This window comes from Microcebus murinus, chromosome 11, assembly GCF_040939455.1.
Source record: "Microcebus murinus isolate Inina chromosome 11, M.murinus_Inina_mat1.0, whole genome shotgun sequence".
NCBI classification, from domain to species: Eukaryota; Metazoa; Chordata; class Mammalia; order Primates; family Cheirogaleidae; genus Microcebus; species Microcebus murinus.
The window spans coordinates 63,107,638-63,132,211 of NC_134114.1; positions in this window are offsets into that span (position 1 = coordinate 63,107,638).

Below are 24,574 nucleotides of genomic sequence, written 5' to 3' on the forward strand. Positions count from 1 at the left end.
CTTATACCATAGTTTATTACTATCAATATGATTGAAGCCAGAAAATGTTTTCTCTTAATATAAAACTTTATATTAAATGAAAAAGGATATATCAATTATTTTGTGGCAAGACTTTATAGTTCATAGTTATTGACATTCTCACAAAACTTGTTTTCATATGCATACCTTAGTCTTTAAGCTCTAAGTGGGAGTTGATTTTAGTCCCATAATGGATGGTTTATTATCTTTCTTTTTGTTCATACATTAACCAATATAGCTAGATAGGAAGACTGAGAGTCAAAATCAGGGATAATGCTTGACGTGAAGCCACAGATTCCTTGAGAATGTGTTGTTTCTGGGCCAGTTTGGCATTGAGGACTGCGTAGAAAAAGGAGATGTCAGGGTTTGCTGTCTGTCATGGGATTGCTGAGAGGAACAGTCTACACACTCCCTCAGAATCTTGAGTCTGTATGAAAGTCTGGGCAGTTCCTAGGTTTGGTCCATGATGGCATTAGATTTCTCTAGCAAATCTGACATAATTCAAAGAGTTAAATATATATGGACATGTCATAAGCACAGAATATTTTCTTATACCAATTCACAAGAACTATTAATAACTACAGGTGTTTTAATTTTTTAGTGCTTAATTTTGTGCTTTTTTTCTTTATGTACACTCCCCTAAGTATCTTTTTTTAAAAGACATTCACACAACCAAGCCATTTATGTAAATTTTAAATTTGTTTATTTTTAATTATTATGGGTATATAATTATAGAGCACATGGTATGTTTTAATACAGGCATACAATGTGAATTAATCAAATCAGGGTAATTGGGGTATCTATAACTTTAGATATTTATTATTTCTTTGTGTTAGGAACATTCCAATCCCACTGTTTTTGTTATTTTAAAATATACCTTAACTTATAGTTGATTATATTGACTAAAGACTATGGTATTTGTTTCCACTGTTTTCTATCAGGCACATTTGTAGAAAATCTTTTTCAGTGTTAATAATTCATAACTTAGTTACCAGCATCTAGCCAACTGTGGTCAGATTACAATAAAGACATTAATTCTAATTTTTTTCCTTTCTCCAAAAGACACATTAATGTGAACTTAATTTAAAACATGTTGGTTTCTTTTTGATCCTCCTCTCCCTAGGTTTTCATAGTTGCTGTCAATCTTAAAGATGTTTCACATAAATACACAGGGATGGATATAAGACAAATGAATAATAAAAGATCTATGGGGAAAAAAAGGTGTACTTTCATTACTTAGGAACTTTACAATTTCGTCGATAACCATTATTTGTCAGGAAGTGATTGCATGAAAATACCCACATGCATGCTTGTACTATAAATATAATAATTTGCAATAATTCAGCACTTTTGCGATCAGAGCAATGTGCTCTTCTGCCTGCATTTTTGTGGTGTTAGGCATTTGTAGGTGTTACAAATCCGAAGACCCACAGATGGTCATTATAACCTGGCATGCTCTGTTACAGGAGAGTATCTTAAATTCATTAACCTTGTTTAAAAAGACACAAAATGCTAAATCAAGGAAATTCCTTCCGATCATTTTAGAAATCAGTACTGACCTCATAATAGTAATATCTCTTTTGGGTGCCTGATAGCAGCAGCATCTTTATCTTTTCTGCTAAGGAATAGTTAGAGAATTTAATAATCATGCTGATGAATAGGGAAGCAACCGAAACTTTGTTTATTATAATTATAGTAGCATCAGTAGAGGTGACTGAACAACCAGAGCAGTGGAAAGAGCAGCCTTCGGAGCAAAAACTGTGTAAAGAAGGAAGAGGAGGCTGCAGAAATCTACTGTCACACAGGAATCTCAGAGTTAGAGTTGTAAAAATGGAAGGAGTAAACAAGAAAACTGGCTCCACTAGTGCAAAGTGTGAATTATATGCCAGTTATATTTATACATTCTAAATGTATATGAATGCAAATAGTATATTTGGAAAAAAAAATCAACTCTATGAAACACTGTGCACTCTCCTAGACAGTCTTTTTTGTACCATAAAAAAGATTGTTCTCAAGCCCAAGGCAGCACATATCCATAGTTTGAATTGAATCTGGGATTGATACTTTGTTTAAAATTAATATGGTTGATGACTGAATGCATAGAAATAATCCTAACAAATCTCGAAGCCTTGATCTTTGCTAATATTCAACCCACTTGATTTTTTTTAATTCAAGTTTTCTGTATTCTTTGTATTTTTTATTTTATAAAAAATTTCAAAATATGATGGGGTACAAATAATTTTGTTTACATGAATCGCTTTTATAATGCTTGAGTCATGGTTATAAGAGTGTCCATAACCCAGATGTTCATTGTAACCGTTAGGTAGGTTTTCACCCTTCCTCCTCCCTGCTGTTTGATTTCTGTTGAGTTTTACTTCCCTCTATGCACAGGTGTGGTCAGTTGGTTCCAATTTAATAGTGAGTTCATGTAGTAGTTGTTTTTTTATTCTTTACATACTTCATTTAGGATAATGGTCTCTGGTTCCATCCAAATTGTGGCAAAAGGCATTAAGTCATTGTTCTTTATGGCTGAGTAGTATTCCATGGTATACATACACCACATTTTGTTAATCCATTCATGAATTGATAGGAATTTGGGTTGATTCCACATCTTTGGAATTGTAAATTGTGCTGCAATAAACATTTGAGTGTGGTGTCTTTTTGGTAACATTACTTCTTTTTCTTTTGGCAAATCACATCAATAGTGGGAATTGTTAAATCAAATGGTAGGTCATCTTTTAGTTCTTTGAGGAATCTCCAAACTGTTTTTCATAGAAGTTGTACTAATTTCCAGTCCCACAAACAGTGTGTAAGCATTCCTTTCTCTATGCATTCATGCTGGCATGTATTGATTTTGGACTTTTTAATAAAAAACATTCTGTCTGGGGTAAGGTGCCACTCATTGTGGTTTAAATGTGCAATTCCCTGGTGATTAGCATTGTTCAGCATTTTTTCAGGTGTTTATTGGACATGTGTCTATTTTCTTTTGAAAAGCTTCTGTTCATGTCTTGTGCCCACTTTTTAATGGGGTTGTTTGACCTGTTTTGCTGGTTTGCTTGAGTTCTTTATAGATTCTGGTTATTAGTCCTTTATCAGATGTATAGTTTGTAACTATTTTCTTCCATTCTGTAGACTATTTGTTGTTAATTATTTCGTTGTCCATGCAGAAACTTTTTAATTTAATCAGATCCCATTTATTTATTTTACTTGTTGCTGTGATTGTCATTAGGGTCATTTTCATAAATTTTTAATCTAGGCAGATATCTAGAAGAATTTTTCCAACATTTCCTTCTAGAATTCTTATGGTTTCATGTCTCACATTTAAGTTTTCATCCATCTTGAATTAATTTTTGTAAGTGGTGAGAGAGATGGATCCTGTTTCATTCTTTTGCATGTGACTATCCAATTTTCCCAGCACCCTTTATCGAATAGTGATTCTTTGCCCCAGTGTATTTTGTTGTCTGCTTTGTCAAAGATCAATTGGCTGTATGTGGATGGTTTTATATCTGGGTTCTATGTTCCATTGGTCTATGTCTCCATTTTTGTTTCAGTACCACATTGATTTAGTTAGTATAGCCTTGTAGTATAGTTTGAAATCTGGTAATGTGATGCCTCTCAATTTGTTTCCTTTGCTTAAGATTGCTTTAGCTATTAGGGCTCTTTTCTAGTTCCACATGAAGTGTAGAATTATTTTTTCTAGATCCTTTTTACTATGTTATATAAAGAACATAAGAACCCTGAGCTGACCTAAAGAGAATGTCCCAGGGACAGAATAAGATCTTCATGGCTAAAGATTTATTGGAAAAAGGTGTTGGGAAGAGAAGATATGTCTTAGACTTAGGGACCCTTAGGTGGTGAGTAGATAGTTTATATGACAGTGACATCTATGTCATTTTATAAATAATTGCTTTAAAATGTCTTAAGAACCTGATGCCATCATCCTCTGCATTTTTAGTTGTAGGAGACCCTTCATTTTTAGGTAGATTCATTTGCTATGAAATAAAATAATAAAATTTTCAATTCAGGCCCAACTCGGGGCTATGCCAATTCTAAACTGTGTTCCAATTAAGGAAAAATGAAAGTGAAATCAGTAGAACATATCTTAATATCTAGTCATTAGACAAAAAAAGGTAATAAAAATGAATAGATATTTGGCAGAAAGAGAATAAAGAGTAGACACAGGAAGATCAAGGAGAGAAAGGAAATCAAATGTTCTCAAAAGAACCTACTAAATGAAGGGAGGCAAATTCTTAGCCACTTACAGAAAACTTCTTGCTTTTTGATTTTGGTCTCATCAAACACAGATCTACCTCCACACCCTATCCTCTCCATACTTACGCCTTCTCCTTGTCCTTCAGGGAGCCCTCTTTCTCCCATGCTGCTTTCCTTCGTCTCCTCTTTTGCTTTTTCTGCCTGACTGGTAGAGGACACCTCATTACACATGTGTGTGAAAACTTTGGTGCCCTTATCTGGTTCAGTAAACATCTGTCTTTGTATGTGCCTTGTCATCAATGTGACATGTGAGTGCTGGGCTTGACTGACAGCGGGTATCATGGGACAGCATTAATTCTAAGAGCAATGCACAACTTTTCTGGTGGAGGAAGCATAGACTAGGCTTCTGGAAATCTGGGTTCTACCCCGACTCTGATTCTCTTTAGCAGGTTGATCTTGGGCAGTCAAATCTTTACTCTTGGTGTCAATCCCAATTCTCTGAAGAGATTGTATTGGATTAGTTTTCTGGTTTTTTTTCTATGCTAATTTAGTCCAGCCTTCTCATTTTAAGGATAGGGAAATTATACTATGGAGGGAATTATCTACAGTCAAGCATCTCATTATCTTATATTATAATTTGTGTTTATATTACTTCATTTATATAGAATTATGTTTCTGTAGAATTTTATGTATATGTAAAATAAAGTCATTGAGGATCCACCCACTGAAAATAACACAAAATATTAACCTTTCTAAACTCTTTGTCCTTCAAACAATGTCTCATCTATGTATACTACAAACCAGAATCTTCCCAAGGATTTTCTTTTACATTGGAAATAAAATAAATAGTTCAGTAGTAGAAGTGAGACTAGGATGTTTTGCTGCAGATAAATTATCTAGGGAAAGAATAGAGTAGTCAAGAATCATATGCTTTCTAGATCAGGAAAACGAGTGGTATGACTACTGTTATAAAATGAGCAGATATTTACTTTTAAAATATTTACTTATAAAATACTTATAAAATGGTTTGTTGGTTGGTTTCATTTTGCTTTGTTTTGTTTTCGTCTGGGTAACCAAATATCCAATGTGCAGATGTGGGTTGTTACCATTCTATTTCATCGGATGTTATCTTACATGCAGAAAGTTACCCCCACACACATTCATTTATAAACATACTCTCAAATGATAAATTGTTTTATATATTTTTCATCATTTAAATATAAACTTGTGTCTACTTTTTGTACAAGTTTAAAGGTTTTATTACAAGAACTTCTTTCCCTAATAAAGACTAGAGAAAATCAGAAATAGGAAAAACTATCTCAGGGAGAGAGGCACGTTAGATCTGGTTTAGCTATGCTACATATTCACATTAAGCTAATTGAAGAGAGAAATTAATCTTGGTGTATGAAAACAAAGTCTATCATGAGAGGGACTTCCTGCCGATTGAGTTTAATAGAAAAACAAATAGAGTTAGCTGAACTTGAGCCGGAACTCTTGATTGTACTTTTTTTGGACAAAAGCAAACTCGTCTGTTGTTATAATCTATGAATATAATCCATAATATTTGAAACTTTTTGCCCTTTAGTAGTTCTTTATTATGCATTGTATGTGTGTAATGGTAGTGGCAGCTGGCAAGTAAAAATGGTTTTTATCTTAAATGATGTTAAAACATTCATTCCTATGTTTATTTCCTTAAGTACTGCTCTGCTGAATTTGCTTGGTAAATAGTGCCCCCTTCAGTTCATTCCACGGGTGTGCGTGGTAGTAAATGGAGCACACAGTCTTTCCCCAGGCTGTGTGAAACGTGGCACCAGGAGACTCTCAGACAAGGCAGCCAAACCCCTTCAAGGCTAGTATGATCTCATTGGTCACATGGACATTCTATTTCTTTCCTAGGCATTATTTCCACATGAGAAAAGATGTTTCCAAGGGAGTCAGGAAACAAAACCAATATACACATAAAGAAAATCAGTGACAATTAGATTGCCTTTAGTGGCAATGAACGATTCGAAACTTGTATACATTTCTCCTAAAATCATATGAGCCCCAAAATTACTACAAATAAAAATAGATATTGTGAGAGTCCTTTTGCTTTAGGGGCAGAGAAAGAAATGTAGGCTGAAGAGCATTAAATTCAGCTGACCTTCATTATTGGTTTAATAACTTTAAACCAAAGTATTTTCACAGCATTCTCTTTATCGAGCAAGCCAGGATATTACAGAAAAGTCTCCTTGTTTGTAAAAGAGATTAGGAGAACTGAGAAAATTTGGGGGAAAAATGCTACTTTTGCAAAGACATAATTTTACATTTTATCTTTTAAAAAAACTATTATTAACCATTTGTTCACAGCCATAAAATGTACTTGAAGACATTTTGAAATACTCATTATAGGTCTAGGAAACTATTTAGTGATTTCACAAAACATTCCACAGACTTAATGTTCAAAATAGTTTCCAGAAGGCAAAAGGCTCTGACACACAGTTTGTCAGTAGGCAGCATTGTATTGCCCAAGTATTCATTCCATTGTTTACTCTGCAAGCCTCTTCCTACTGTGTTCATTTCCAACAGACTAATAAAACTTAAACCTAGTTTATACTTAATTCTAGAATTTCCTACAAAGAAATGACAACCAATATTATAGACAAAGAAGATAAAAAATAGCTTTTATTCTTCACAACTGGTATTTACAAAGGATGAAAGGAGTATGTTGAATTTCTTTGGCCTTTAATCCCCTACTTTTAATTTTAATAATTTGCTAATCATTAGCTCTGTGATCAAAGGTAAATATTTAATCACTATTGCTGAATTTCTGTTTTCTATCTCCATGGTGTTGCTTGTGTTGGTTTTATTTTTAAATAATGGAAAACTACAAAAAATACTTGTATTATTTGTATCTGTGCTTTTATCTGAGATAGCCCACAAAACAAATATGACTTAAATTTAACATTGGTGACAATTTTGTTTTTTTTTTAAAAAACTCAGTTGTAAATTACTTACTTTAAAAATCCACTAGAGCAGGGTCTACATGTCATTTTGGAAATATAGGGAAGTAGACAGCAGGAGAAAAAGAGGGAATATGATTCACTTTTGCTGTTTATATTCTAAATTTTGTTCCATGCATACTTCTTTGTTTTATGATTATATTTTATAAAAACTTTGGATCTTTTCATCTTTCTTAAGCAGTTGTTCATAGTTCCTAAGACACTCTTGGTTTTCAAAATCTATTCTCTACTCAGTAGTCAAAATGATGATTTTGAAATAATTTTGATCATGTTTCTCCCTTTCAATAACTTCCCAATGCATTTAGAAGACAAGCTAAACCTCTGTTCGTGATCTGTGAGGCCTGCGTGATCTCATCTCAGCCTGACTGTCCACTTTTCTCTCATCAAACCTTTCTCCTGCAGTGGGCTCCATTGACGGGGCCTCCCCTCAATCCCTCAAATGCTCTTTCCTGCTGCAGGATATTTGCACGTGCTGCAGCCTGCTTCTGGGAACCTTTTACTCCTGTTCGTCAGCTGGCAAACATGTTGTTCTCCATACTTTGGTTTGACAATTCCTTATAGAGGCTAACCATGTAATTTAGATCCTCCTAACTTCTCCGACACTGCTTCCTTCCTTTCAAAGCACTTATAAAAATGTTCAGTTACTTACTTTTATGTTCACATGCTAAGTGTTTACCAATGTATCCCTAGAGTAGTTGAATGAATAAAGTTATCTACCTAACCAAAATTTAAAAACATTGATTAATGTACTAAGCTAATGGTAGATGTCAGCATGAATATGAAATAATCTCAATAACTTAGTCATTGATTTTGTTATCTGACAAATATTTATTGGCCATTTATTGTATGCCAAGAATCATCCTAGGCTCTGAGAATATATCAGTTAAAAAAGTAAGCCCGTTCTCATTTGGCTTATATTCTGAGCATGGATATACGAGTGGAAGAAGTTAAGCAAATAATGGGGTATATTAAAAGGTCAAAAGTGCTACAGAAGAAGAAGGAAAGAAAACAAGAAAGGAGGATTAGTAGCTTTGGAGGTAAAGGTGAGCAATGTTAACTAAATTGAGCAGGGAAGGTCCCATTAAAGATTTTTTTTCCTTATATCTGGAAAAAAAATCATTCGAACCTAATAAAGCAAAAATTAATCACCAGAAATGAGGGTACTGTGAGGTATGAGCATCTCAAGGAATAGTTGGAGTAGAAGGAGCAGCAGCCAGACAGGTAGATTGTTTACACCATTGGAGGACCTATGCTTTCATTCTGTGTCAAATAGAAAGCCATTATGGATTTTAGTGTTTTAATTTGAGATGTGAAATGTTTTAAGAGGATTCTTTTGGCTTCAGGGTTGGGAGTATTCTTTAGGGGATCAAGAGCGGAAGCCAGGAGACCATTTTGGATGCTACGGGAGTAATCCAGGTGACTGGGAACCGATGGTCACAGTGAAAGTGGTGAAAAGTAGTTAGATTTAAAATATGTTGCAAATGTTTGATCAGTTTTATCATCAAAGTTTTTCCTGGAAAATTACAGCTGATAAAGTAGCATTAGCAATTAATAGGGCAGTAAATAATCTTAATCATGGAAGAAATTAATCTTAGTCATGGAGGAAGTTTTGTTTGCCAGATGTACCTTCAGGTAGTATTCTATATTTGGAATATTTCTATATTTGGAATCTTTCTTACAAGGATTAATTTGGGGAGAAATGCAAGTACTAGGGCCTGAATTTAGTAGAAAAAATATTTTTCCTGAGACAATGGGAAAACTTATCAGTTATTCTGAAAGGAAAAAAAAAAGGAAGCAAAATGCTGAGAGAGAAGTGAGACTCCAGGGGTCTGGAGCCTGTGAGATAATGGAAGACAGTGTGTTCCTTGGCATGGACATTTTCTTGGTGGCCAAATTCTTCACAGCTACTAAAATCATGAAATGCTTGAATGAATATATGTGTATGTCTGTGTATAGGGTTGTGTGGGTACAAATAATCCATATTGGGATAAGTGGGACAAGGAATCAGAAACAAGAAGTCAGTCATGGACATTTTCTCATAAGATCAGGAAATATGGGGCTAAGGGCAGGCTGTCTACATCTTCACAGGTTGGGAGATCTCAGGTGACCTCTGTAAGTAAGCATAGTGAGTTTTAAATATAAAACTTTTGATCCTTAAGGATCTATCTCAGGGGACCAGCCAGGTGAAATAGATGAGGAAGGTATCAAGTTATGAGTGAGATAAAATTTGTCTACCATTATCATTTAAAATAAAATCAAACAGCAAAGCACCCTAAGATGATAGTCATTCATGTAATCAAATATGGCTTACCTATTATGCCACCAGAACTCGCATACCTGACAGCAGGCACTGTTCCTATTGGTGACGACTACCATATTTCAAAAAGCCAGTGGTGCAAATAGTTATTTGATATAACAATGATGTCAAATATTTTTCATAGAATTGCATGGGGATTAAAAAAATATGCCAGGTTGAGCATGGTGACTGATGCCTGTAATCTTAGCACTCTGGGAGGCTGAGCTTGCAGGATTGTTTGAGGCCAGGGTTTTGAGACCAGCCTGAGCAAGAACAAGACCTTATTTCTACAAAAAAAAAAAAAAAAAAAAAAGAAAGAAAAGAAAAGAAAAATAATCTGGGCCTGGTATCGAACACCTATAGTATCTACTGAGGAGGCTGAGGCAGGAGGACGGCTTGAGTCCAGTTTGAGGTTGCAGTGAGATATGATGATGCCACTGCACTCAATCCCAAGTGACAGAACAAGACTCTGTCTCAAAAAAAAAAAAAATCCATAGAAGAATTGTTTTCTCTAGAACTCACACTCTAAAGATTGATAATTATACTAAAATAACTTAAAATTTTATCAGAGGCTCAGAAAGGTAGTGGGGAAGGGGGATAAATGGAGGTTAGTTAATGAATACAAAAATACGGTTAGATGAAATAAGAGCTAATGTTTTGTAGTGCAATAGGGTAACTATAGTTAGCAATCATTTATTGTATATTTCAAATTAACTAAAAGAATGGCTTTTATCTGAAACTCCCAAAACAACGAAAGGCGTGGATGTGGAGAGAAAGGAACACTTATACACTGCTGGTGGGACTGTAAACTAGTAGAACCTCTATGGAAAGTAGTATAGAGATTCCTCAAAAGACTAAACATAGACCTACAATTTGATCCAGCAATCCTCCTACTGGGGATTTACCCAAAAGAAAAAAAGTCATTTTATAAAAAAGACACTTGGACTCAAATGTTTATTGCTGAACAATTCACAATTGCAATGTGATGTGGAATCAACCCAAGTGCCCATCAATACATGAGTGGATTAATAAAATGTGGTGTATGTATACTATGGAGTACTATTCAGCCATAAAAAATGGTGAACCTAATACCTTTTTTTAACAACCTGGATGGAACTGGAGACCATCCTTCTAAGTAAAGTATTGCAAGAATAAAAAAACAAACACCACACGTACCCACTATTAAATCGGAACTAATTGTTCAACACTCATGGGCACATATGGAAATAAAACTCAACAGAAACCAAGCAGGTAGGAGGGGGAAGGGTGGGTAAATTCACATTTAATGGGTACAGTGCATTACATCTGGGTGATGGACACACTTATAACTTTAACTCAAACTGTACAAAACCAATTCATGTAACCAAAACATTTGTACCCCTGTAATATTCTGAAATTTAAAAAAATTAAGAAAACAAAATGAACAATACCAGAATGTCATATCACTATTTTTAATGATTAAAATGACTTTTTGCAGTGTTAAGACTTGTAATTCATATGCAACCTCTATGTTCATCTTAAATGAACTTTGTATTAAAATGGACATAAGAATAGAGGAGATCAATGTGGAATTCACAATATGATATTTCCCAAGTGTCTTACTCTCCCATCAAAAGGCAAAAGGGCTTTCTTGAAATATGTTTTTAAAAAGTGAATACTTTCCAGACTAAAGAAGCACAGTGATATGCTAATTTTTTTAAAATCACAAAGCTGGAAGCTTTGGAATAAAAATCTGTCAGCAGCGAGATTTTACTTATTCACTCAGTTTTAGGACAAATGACTAGGCTGGAGATAGTTACATATGTACACATGCACATGCACACACACACACAGTGTGTGTACACATGTATGTATGTATGTGAATCCTGATGGCTATTGGTCAACCTAAAGCCTCAAGAGATCAACTGCAGCATCAGAATGAGACAATGCAATTATGAGAACCCCAAAGTGACTTATAATTCTCTCTAGGGCATTACTAGAGAATCGGCCTATTCTACAACCCAAGTGTTGGAGCAGCTTAGGGGTAAGCAAAACTTTTAACATCAAGTACACTTGGATGCTGCTATGGTTTGAAAATTTGTATCTCCCAAATTTGTACATTAAAATTCATCACCCCAAAATGATATGATGGTATTAGGAGATAGGGCCTTGGAGAGGTGATTAGGTCATGAGAATGGAGCCCATCATGAATAGGATTGTGCCCTTATGAGAGAGACCCCAAAGAGCTTTTTTGCCCCTTCCTCATGTGAGTACACAGAAGATAGCTCTTTATGAACCAGGAAGTGGTCCCTCACCATAAGCTGAATCTGTCAGCAATCTGATCTTGAACTCTTCAGCCTCTAAAAATGTGAGAAATTTCTGTTATTAAGTCTCCTAATCTATGGTGTTTTGCTATAGCAGCCCAAAGAGACTAAGGCACATGCAAACACTAGCTTTACCACTCACTAGTTAAGTAAACTTGGACAGATTAACCCTTCTGAACTTAAGCTTCTTTAACGTTAATGATACATTGAAGATCACAATATCTATTTTATTAAGTTTCTCAGACAACTTTACTAACATGAAATAATTCATGTATAGAGTTTGGTACATAGTAATGGTTCTGGATATTATTACTGGAAATTACAGATTGTCATAGGGGATCATGGAGTCTATTGGTTGATAGTACAAGCTTCAGAGTTACACGGACCTGGGTTTGAACGCCAGTTCTGCAGTATCCTGGCTGCACGAACGTAGTCAAGTTAGTTACTTGGTTTAAGCCTCAGTTTTTTAACTTATAAGTTAGAGACATTACCTCATAGTTTTATTACATAACAAAGATGATACTTTTAAATAAATTTAACCCTTGGCATACAAGTTATACAAATGCTCAAGTCATACAAGTCATACATATAGTAAGTGGTAAATACAATACTATAACTCTTTTTTTCTCCCGCCAGTGACCAGGCTGCATAGTGCCATAGGACAGGCCATTAGTAAAATAATATATATTTGAAGGTTATGTTAGAAAATTAAAACTGTTGTTGATAGGTGAATATTATAAAAGATATGAAATTGTACCTTTTAGGGAAATTGTAGGGTATATGAATTATATTTCAAAAATGTTTTAAAAATGCCATTTACAACATGAATGAACCTGGATGATATCATGTTAATTGAAGTAAGCCAGGCACAAAAATGTCATACTTACATGTGGAATTTCAAAAGTAGAACTCATAGGAGCAGAGAGTAGAATGATTGTTACCAGGAACTGGAACCCATGAGAGGAGATCGGGGATATGTTAGCCAAAAGATACAAAATTTTAATTAGCAGAAATAAATTCAAGAAGTAAACCCTGGTGCCTAGAGTAATAATAATGTATGCCTGAAAATCACTAATAGTTAATTTAAGTATTTTCTCACACACAAAAAAAGATATAATTCTTATGTTAATTAGCTTGGTTTAGCCATTCCATAATGCATATGTATTTCAAAACATGTTTATATACCCTAAACATATACAATTTTTATTTGTCAAATAAGTTGTAAAAAGTAAAAACATGAGATTTAAATAAAGGAAGTGTATGTAAAGAATAGATATATTTAATTTTACAGTAAGTCCAATAAGGCAATATTCATTCAAACCTTCTGAAATTTTGAGTTCAAAGATGTGAGTTCCATAGGACATAATGAGTTTCCTGTCACAGGAAGCATTCAACCATGGGCTGATGACTGCCCTGTAGGGCATCATCAGGGGATTTGAGCACAGGATGAGTGACTTAGATGACTTTTGAGGTTATATTCAACCCTAAGATTCTGATTCAGCAAATCTGTATTCAGTGTGGAAAAAGTGCCAGAAAAGCTAATGGAATCCCATACCCACAAGTAAAAGTAGAGTATTAGATCAAAAAAGCTAAAATTCCCATTATAATATTTTGGCACAGACATCACTGAGTTCAGAGAGCAGGGTAGATCCAAAATCCAGGTTTTGTGGAGCTCACAGTTTATACAGACTTGAGTGTCCTCTTTAAAAATTACAAATGTAAAACTAAGTATTAAAAATGTTTATTTAGAATGAGTAAAGAGATTACAAATGAAGTGCTAACAAATGCCACACATTTCACAAAATGCAAAAGTATAACATCTTTATTAACTGCCTAACAATGCACCTCTAAGAAACACTTGACTGAAGAACCATAGATCACCTCATTATATAATGGCAGTTTAGTAATCTTTTTGTAGAGGGAAGAAAGATATTTCAATCTTCTAGCTGGGTTAGTTTAAGTTTGTTTTCATTACTGATTGCTTAGAAACATTATTTTCAGCTTCCCAACTTACTGGTAATGTCATATAAATGTTCAGGATTATTAACTTTAGGAAAACTCTCTAGTATCTTTTATATATGAGCTGTAAGATTTCAGATCACTTTGTTTTCTTATGCACCAATTATTTAAATATCCTTTGAACTCATGATACTAACCAGATCGTCTTCAGTTTCCTTAAGTCAGGATGTTTGGAAAGTTGGCACAGAAGAGATGGAAAGATTCCTGGAAGCTATTCCTATATGGGCAGCCGTCAGTAGCCTAACAGAAGTCACTCAAACTGTAGAGTTGTAGCCACTAAACCACTAAAAGATATCCCCAAGTAGTCAAATCCAAAAATGCCTCTGGCCAATACAAAGCCATCTGGCATAACACCTAAAGTCTGGAAAGTCAGAGCAGTCTTAACCCATTGATATTTAAATATTTTATTTTTGTAAGTTTCACAAAACATATTCCTATATAAACACTTGCTCAGTTCCCTCCTAAGACTGTGGAAGGGGCCCATGCAACTGGAGCCCTTGAGCTCTTAGCTTCATGGTAAATCCACTTCTGTCAGAGGATGATTTTTAAAGACAAACTAGCTCCTAGAATGCTAAAACCATGCTGCATGAAAAAATGTTTAAGGCAACTGGGGATTTTTAGCCTGGAGCACAAGACCTAAAGGGACATGATTACTGCCTTCAAATATTTGAAGAACTGTCATGTAGACACCTGTCCAGCCAATCACTCTGAGTAGCTCTCAAGGGCAAAACTAAGAACAATGGGATGAAGTTACAAGGAAGGAAATTTCAACCAACTATGAGTAGAACTTTCTAAACAATTAAAGTTGTTCAAAAATGGAGCAGATTGCCTTATGTAGTAAAGGGCTCCCTGTTACTTGAAATGTTCTACCGAGGCCAAAGGATTACCTGTCAAGAAGAGTGCTATAGCTCAGATTTCTTCAATGATAAATAACTTCCAAGTTACAATTCAGTAGCTTTTTATGTACCCAAGAGATTAGATTATTAAAAATGATAATTCAACATAATTGTGGTCAGGGTAGCATACTAAGCAAATTTTAAAATCAAATATTATAGAATTTTCTGTGTATATAAAATCACACCTTTGGAAAATCAAGTTACATGTCATAGAATTATCCAGTAACATATCCTCCAGAATCCACTCTGTACTTGATGACACCATACAATTCTATTCATAACCTTTATTCATTCATAAATATTTCTATTGCCTTCTATATGGCAAAAACTGTTACACTTGCTAGGCACTAGTAAAAAATTGTTAGTAAAACAGGTCATGATCTCATTATCTCTTTAGGTGACTTTCAGTCAAGTTGTATTTCTATGTATGAAAAGTTTATTGGGAAAAGTGTATGTAGTCTGTATAATTTTGTTAAGCAATATCATCAAAAGCATGAGCTCTCAAGTCAGTCTGAGTTCAAATCCTAGTTCACTATTTACAAGGAAAAGCTACTTCTTTGCATCTCAGTTTTCTTGTCTATAAAATGATTATACAAATCCCTACAAGATTGCCATAAAAATAAATCAGATATTGCTTCTAAAATATTTGGCACATATACATGCTCTGTAAATATTAGCTATTATTTTTTAATGTTATGCACAAATCTCCTCAGTGTTATATATTGTAAATGAGACTTTAATATAATAGGCTATAACACAGAAGGGGCCAAGAAAAAAAAAAGCTTACATATTCCTAAAGCTGTCTACTCTTCCCTGAAAAATGGAATAACTTATCTGAATAAAAAAATGACAGTTAAAATAATATAATCCTTAGCAATAAATGATGTCAAACCCTTGTCAATCACTAAAGGGAAAGAACATTTCAAAAGAAAAAAAGAAAAAAGACACTTTGAAATGATGATGTGTAACAATTAGCTCTGGTACACAAGATGATGATGGTGTGATCTAGTGAAAATGCCAAATGAAGACCCTTGAATGCTCCTGAAGGAATTGAAATACTGCTTCTTGGTGAGCATCACTAAAACCAATTTTTTCAGAAACGTTTCTTATTGGCTACAACTATTTTAAGGACTTACATTTTTTAAAAAATTGTTTCTATCATTTCAATAGTTCTATGGTAACAACCTAACATAGTCAAAATCAGTTTTTGATGAAATAATTAAAACTGTTGGCTTCTGAATGTGGAGACTACCATGATTGTGTGCAATTGGATTGCAGTTGCATCTGGTATGCCAAAAATATCAACTATTTTTATTGATTATATTTATGAGTTCCTATAAGCAAGGTGACACAGAAATGATATTCATACCATACAATTAATTTATCATTCAAAAAAATGAAAAATACGTTCTTCATTAGGTCAGGGTTCTGCTTTCCTGGCATTGCATCTCCGACAGCAAACACAGGCAAGCTTTATGGGAAGGCACAATAGTGATTACCTTCCCCACTTATGGCCCATTGAGCCAACTTGACCCAAACAAAGATGAAAGACCTACACACTTATATACTCAAACTGCAGCTGCAGCCCCAAGACCTCCCTTCATGGTCCCAATTTCTGACTCTACATCTGTTCAGCTGTAGTCCTTAACACTTTGCCTGAATTTAACATCTTTCTGCAACTTGCCTTTTATATTTGAATAATTGCAGAGTCTGCTTTCCCTAGTGGACTCTATGTATTAGTCAAACTTCTTCTGATTGCTAGTAACAGAAACTGAACTCAAGCTTGGTTAATGAAACTTAATTTATTGGCTCATGTAACTAAAGAGTGCAAATGTCAGGCAAAGCTTAGTCCAGGGGCTCAAACTATGCCTCTGTCCTCTCTTCATCATTTGTTTCTACTTTCCTGTTGGTTGATCTTTATTTTCATCCCCCTTACTGTTAGCAGTTCCTACTTTTTGCAGTGTTAAGACTTGTAATTGATATTCTTTTTCCATGCTGGTTCACACACCCACCGTAGGATTAAAAATGAGATCAGATTACCACATTCAAAAGACCTAGAATGAGTTTGCAAGAAGGATGGTTCACTACAAGAAAGTCAGCTAGCATGTATCTAAGAAATAGAGCAACAATTCCCAAATTTTTGCATGTGTTAGAATCACACTTGTTAAAATGTGGATTTCTGGGCCCCATCCCAAGAGTTTCTGATTTAGTATTTGGAATGAGACCCTAAATTTGCATTTTTAACAAGTGCTTAAGTGATTTCTGCTGTTGCTGGTACAAGGCCCAAACCTAGAGAGCCACTAGAATAGGAAATAAAAAACTAATTGAGTTGTATTAAAGCATTAGATGTCCACTAAATTTATTGACCTTGTTCCTATGGCTTATGGCCTGCTCTGCTGCCTCAGCTAAGAGCTTGTGTTTTGGCTGGGTTCAGTGGCTCATGCCTGTAATCCTAGCACTTTGGGAGGTTGAGGTAGGATCACCTGAGGTCAGAAGTTCTAGACCAGCCTGAGCAAGAGCCAGACCCTATCTCTACAAAAAAATAGAAAAATTACCTGGATATGGTAGTGCCTGGGGCTCCAGTTATTGGGGAGACTGAGGCAGGAGAATTGTTTGAGAATCAGGAGTTTGATATTGCAGTGGGCTATGATGACATCACTGTACTCTAGCTGGGGCTACAGAGTGAGACTCTGTCTCAAAAAAAAAAAAAAAAAAAAAAAAAGCTTGTGTCTTTGCCCTTTATCCCATAGAACTTCTTTTCAACCTTAAGCATGGCCATTTGGCCAGTGCCCCAGCCAAACTGTTAAAATTATTAAAATCTATGGACTCATTCATCAAGATTATGATCATTTCTACCAATATTTAATTTAATAGATCTGTATTGAGCTCCTAGGACTCATAATACTTTACTAAATATTGCACAACTTTGTTTTTCAAACTGTAAACTTTATATCTCCTATATCAGAACCACAGGAGATGTTAAAAATACCAATCTCTGGTGATATTTCAGACCTATTTACCAAGAATATTTGTGGCTATGGTCTGAGAATCTAGAATTTTAACAAAAAGCAAATTAGGTTTTTACCCATTAAAATTTGAAAATATAGAGGTCCTTGCCATCATCAGATTTCTAAACAATATCAACACCAGATTTCTCAACTTTGATTACAGAATAGATTTACCTGGGGAACATAAAAATAAATAAATAATGAAAAAAAACAGTATCTGGATCCCACCCCTAAACCGATTGATTTCTCTGGAGATGGGGCCTGGAAATCTTTGATAAATAACTTTTCTAAGTATAGAAGTTTCCACATGAGAATAAACTAGACTCTATTTTAGGTTGTTGAAGATAAAATATCAAAGTTTTAAAATTATAAAAAATGTACATAAAATGAACCTTCTAGAAGTCCTGGAATCTCTGGGGTTTGAAGGTTATAAATTTTGAGCTGTGAAAAACCACTATTACTTTAGATAGCAGATATAAAATAATATGGCAAGCTCCAAGAGATGAGTATTTTTTTAAAAAGAAACTAGGCTAATACGTGTAGAAAAAAGAAACAATGATTTTTAGGTGACTTTGTTCAACTTACATGTTTATAACTTTCTTTAAAATACTTCACCATATAAAGTGTGATGTGTGTGATATTTAGATTAAACTAAGTATGAAATGGTTTGCTGGAATTCTAATTAGGAAGCTTATACTCTAGAGTATCTACTGTAAGTGCTTTTGTTTTCAAAATCTTAATTAACAATCAAGGCTTTGGTAATTGGCATACTGTCAGAAATGGATTTACATCGGGGATTAGCATAAAACTAGCATAAAATATTAAAATTGTATTTTTTGTTAAAATTAAAGATATTCAAGATACATGACTAAAAACATTTTTAAATACTTTCTCCAACTCATACACAAAGTATGAAGAATCCATAGGAGACTACTTTTTTTTTTCTGGAAACATCTTTATTGAGGTATTACACATGCTTAAAGAGTACCATTTGATGAATTTTGACACATACACACACACACACACACACACACACACATTAAAACTACCATAATGAAGATATTTGCATACATTATTATCACCAACCATTTTCTTGTATCTCTTTGTAACTCTCCTCCTCCTCGTCTTTCCTTTCCACTTTCCCATACCTCCAGCAATCATTGTTCTGCTTTGTGTCACCATGGATTAGTTTGCATTTTCTAGAATTTTATATAAGTGAAATCATTTTTGCCTGGTTTATTTCACTCAGCATACATAATTATTTTGAGATTTATCCATGTTGTTTTGTGTATTAATAGTTCATTCCTTTTTATTACTGAGAGTATTCCATTTTATGGATATACTACCATTTGATTATCCATTCATTTGTTGATCGACATTTGGCTTGTTTCTAAGGTTTAGGTATTATGAATATAGCTGCTTTGAACAAAATCTCACACAAGTCTTTGGATATATCCTTTGTGTTATATATATACATATATATATATATATATATATTACTTCAGGATATTATGAGGGTGTAAATATTTAGCTTACATACATTGCTTTTGCCCCATTGGAGTCAGAGCTACAAGTGTATCTATCCCCCAGAGGGTGCACAACACACCCATTAAGTGTGAATACACCCATCCTCTCCTCCCCCCACCTGCCTGACACCAGATGAATGTTACTACCATATGTGCCCATAAGTGTTGATCAGTTAATACCAGTCTGATGGTGAGTACATGTGGTGATTGTTTTCCCATTCTTATGATACTTAGTAGAATGGGCTCCAGCTCGAGGATAATACAAGAGGTGCTAGATCATCATTGTTTTTTTGTGGCTGAGATTTGAAGGTTTAGGTTAAGTCTCAAAATTTTCTTGTATCGGACAATAACTATTGAAAGATTTTGCCTGAAGCTAACTATAAGAGAAAGAGAATTCTGCACTAGAATCTGAGTTTTCCTCAAGTCAGCTTTTCATGCAAGATGGTGATCGAAACACCTAAAAAGCAAGAGCTAAGAGTTCCTAAACATCTCAAAACAGGTTATATTTAAGCTCATTGACCAAAAGAGTTTAGTTGATGAAGGTTTGGACATATGGAAGATTTTAGTCTGAGACGTAGTAGGGAGATAAGTTAATCCTCATTCAAAACGTCTTTGGGGCAAAGCTAACAAAACCTAAGAATTGTGCATGATCAAGTTGGCTCAGTTCTCTCAACCCTAGCCCTGGTCATTTCAGTTCAGCTAGGCCTCCCATGCACCTTGCCAAGAGTAACACAAGACACTCTACTGCAGGTAACAGTTTCAGTATTGACCCTGAACCACCTTGCCTCTGACCAGATCCCTTTCTTCTCTCTGGTACCCTAACTCTCAGGCTGTATGTTCAATCACCCTTCTCTGCTCCTTGCAGAAGTCTTTTCTCAAGCTTTCCTCTCTACCTCCCTATCCTGACTGTGCTCTGTTTCTTTCTATGGCACACACATTCTGGTTTACAGAAGAATAACAAACTTGTTGTATGAGTCACTTTCTTGGCCCTGGTAGGGTTACCAGATTACTTCAACAAATTGTTCAACTGGTGAAAATTTGTCAGTGTTATATAGGTTGAGTGTCACTTATCCAAAATGCTTGGGATCCAGAAATCTTTTGGATTTCAGGTTTTTAAAAAATTTTGGAATATTTGCATATGTATAACAAGATACATTGGGGATGGGACCCAAGTCTGAACACGAAATTCATTTCTCTCATGTATGCATTATACATATAGCCAGAAAGTAATTTAACACAATATTTTTAATTTATGCATGAAACAAATTACATTGAACCATCTGAAAGCAATGGTGTCACTATCTACCCATGTGGACAGTCTGGTGGTTTGGCATCACCATCATTTCTGACTCTGAAGTTATTGCTAAGCAACCATTTTCTTACATATATTCACCCATAAATACTTAAAAGGAAAAACTATGACACACCATTAATACAGTGGAAAAATAATGTGTCCAGGGTGACTAAGCAGCACAGTAGCATCACCAGAATACCCATATCACTGTTAAATAAGCAACAAGAACAACAAACAGCTCTTTTTCAGTCTCTACCTATGATGTTATACTGGTTAAAAAGTTACTGGAAGCCGATTTTTTTTTTAGGTGAGAAGAAACATCAGAAGTAGTTGAGGGACCAGGAAGTGGGTCTTTTGGGGATGAGGAGGCATTATGCTGCATGACTTTTAAAAATGCTTTTCCAGAGTCACCTGACTCATTAACAGTGGTTTTTGTGTTAGAAGTCTCTTTGATTTTCAAAACTGGCAAGCTTCTCTGGTTCTACCTCTACAGAGGCAGTAATGTTTTCAGTTTTTCCCCATTCAGTATGATATTGGCTGTGGGTTTATCATATATGGCCTTAATAATTTTAAGGTATGTCCTGTCTATGCTTATTTTGTCAAGAGTTTTTATCATAAAGATGTGCTGGATATTGTCAAATGCTTTTTCTGCATTGATTGAGAGAATCGTGTGGTCTTTGTTCTTGCTTTGTTAATGTGGTGAATTCATGTATAGATTTGTGTATGTCGAACCAGCCTTGCATTTCTGGGATAAAGCCCAGCTGGTTTCTTGTTCTGTTATGCACACTGCTCTAGTCCTTCAGGAAGCCCATCACACTTTTTTACCTGGTCATCTATAGGCACTTTTCTGCAGTGTTAACAATGTCATCTTCATCATCACTGTTACCTGATTCAGAATCCTTTTAGTTATTTTGGTATGGGCTGATGAGCATTGTTATTGATATTAAAAACTTCTTCAATATCCAGTACTTCTACCTTACTGAAAAACTCTAAAGATATATATTTTTGCATATGTAAGGAGGTCAGGCATAATTTTTTTTCTCACTTGACATACAGAATCCTTCAAAGTCACTACCCTGTTCATCGTCATCACTGAACATAATTGCAGGCCAGAGGTTGTGCCAGGTGGGCACAACTGTATCTTTAGTCACTGTGTTGTAAGCTTTGACAACAGCATATATGGCATCATTTATGCTGAAATCTTTTTGAAAACTTTCCATACCCACATCTCTGTCCACTGCTTCTACCATGTTGTTTATGCTAGCACAGTGGTTCATGCCTGTAATCTTAGCACGTTGGAAGGCCTAGACAGGAGGATTGCTTGAGGTCAGGAGTTTGAGTTTGCAGTGAGCTATGATGACACCACTGCACTCTGGCCCAGGCAACAGAATGAGACCCTGTCTCAAAAAAAAAAAAAAAAAAAAAAAAGTTTTGCATTTACTCTTCATTGATTTAAGGATAACCTTGTCAGATGCTGAATTAATGAAGTCACAATTTAGGGGAAAGTTTGTGGCATAAACATCATGTTTGGTGAGAATTTTAGCTGCAGGATGAGAAGAACAGTTTGTCAAAAAATAACAAAATCTTGCTGTCATCATCCAGTCTAGCTTCCCTGTAATGAGCACAAGCTGCTGTACAAAATGCTTGTGAAACCAATCAGAAAAGATGTCATTGGTGATCCATGCTTTTTTATTAGCATAATAATAGACTGGTAAGAAAGGCTCTCCTTAAAAACAGGTTCAAACCTTTTGCCTATCACAGCAAGTTTGCACTGATGTGTGCATGCTGCGTTAGCACATACCAGCACAGTTATTCTGTCTCTGGCATTCATAATTCCTGCAGGGGCTGTCTCATCAGTTGTAGCCAGTGTCTTTCTGGGGCAATAATACCAAAACATTGTAAGCATTATAGACCAATTGGTCAACATTATAGACCAATTAGAACATCAGATTTTCATCAGTGATGACCTTGGCAAATTTGTCAATGAATTTCTCTGCTGCTTCATGACCAGTGCTTTATTACCACCAGTTTTTAAAAATGTAAGGCCTCATCTTTTCTCAAATTTCTGCAACCAGCCTGTTGACTATTCACAGTTCCCTTTAATTTTCATTTTATTGAGATAGATCTTTGCTTGTTTCATGATCAGCACACCATGATGACCTGTTTGCTGTAATGCTGATGGATCCACTCTTTCAATACATGGTTGAGATCTTCATTTTTAGCTGTATGCAGTGTTTTTCTGTTTTTCTTTAATGGTGTTCATCACTTTCAGCATAGAACTTTAGAAGCTTATTCTTCTGTTTCTTCAGGTGATATATTGTGGCCATTCTAACACCACACTCTTCTATAAGATGTTTCACACCTATACTGCTGTCCAGTTTCTCTAACCGCTTGACTTTCTGTGCTGTAGATAAACATAAATGCTTCTTCTTTTTTATATCCTTGTTACCCATAGGAGTATCTGCAGGCCTTTTTTTGACATTTTCAACAATGTTTTTATATCACAAGAAGAGAATAAGCAACCACACATAGTGAGTAATGCATGTAGGTCTTGGCCCCATGTGGCATATTGGGAACCTGCTGGTGGTGTACCAGGCCTGCACATGTGCCATTGTATTGCCCTTTGTGAGTGTGCCTGAATGGAAGACTCTGGATGTGCTCAGGAAAGATATATTGCAGCTGAAAGAGCTGGGAAGGTCTTTTTTCGCCTTAGGAACGCTGAATAAATTGTGCACTGTGCACCTGCACTTTGACTGTGACCCATTACATGAAGTCAGGTGTAGAATTTTCACTTTTGGTATCATGTCAACACACAACAAATTTTAGATTTTAGAACATTTTGGGTTTCAGATTTTCAGATTAGGAATTTTCAACCTGTATAGAAACTATATTGATAAAAAAAAATTACATCTTACTCTGTGGCTTTATCTGTTTTTTTTTGTTGTTGTTTGTTTTGTTTTGTTTTTAAACTGCTTATAAGACTGTATTTATTATGTTTCTGAAACACAAATTTCAAACACCAGGCAGATCGGTTCAATATTGGACATTTGGCAAACCTATGGCCTTGAACCAGGCTGGCAGCTCTGCAATTCCCTCTCCCTCCCAAATTTCTCCATCTGTTCTAGAGATATAGACAAAATAGCTTATGATGACTTTTCCATAGGTAATATATATACATATTTACAGTATGCAATGACCAGAAGTGTGCCCATTGTCTCAAACAAACATACATTCTTGGCATATCTGAATTGGTCTTCCATATTTGATTCAACTATAGAAATATGCCCAGATTCCATTTTTTTCTTTACGTAATCAAAGTAGTTGAGAAATGCAAAGAATAGATGTGAGGTCAAGAGTGCTAAGTGCACATGCACACACATACACAGCCCACTGGTGTCTTATCTTCAGTTATATATGGGTCAAGTGCTTCCACAAAAATAATGAAAAATAAAGGTGACAATTTTGTGTCAGGAAGTCCTATCAGGAGTTGGAGATAAGGTAATTTTAGTGGACAACGGAGAATATATTTTAAAGTGATTTATAGATGAGTCAATAGCAAAGGCAAGGTAATAACTGCTGAAAATTTCCATGCATACATAGATGCCACTCTGCTAGGTTTTTTTTCTCCCATGTGGGACATCAAAACAAATGACAATATCCCTGAGGGCATGCAGACACAAAGTGACTTCAGATAAGTGCTTGCACCTCTGTAAGCAGTTTATTAGAGTATAAAACCTTCCTGGGCTGTCAGTGCTACATTACACACTAAAGCAATGAATCTTAAATAAAAAGGGAAGGTCATTATGGAGAAACAGGTAGAAATAATATGTTAAAAAAATTATTTGTAAAAGGAAACATAGAATTTGTTGTGAGTTTATGTTTTGCCATACTTTTCCATGTTTCCCAATTTCAAACAGTTTAATGTAAAATAAATTTTAAAAGCTTAGGTTGGGGAATTAACATGATTAGACTGAATCAGCTTTAATATATTCTTAAACCT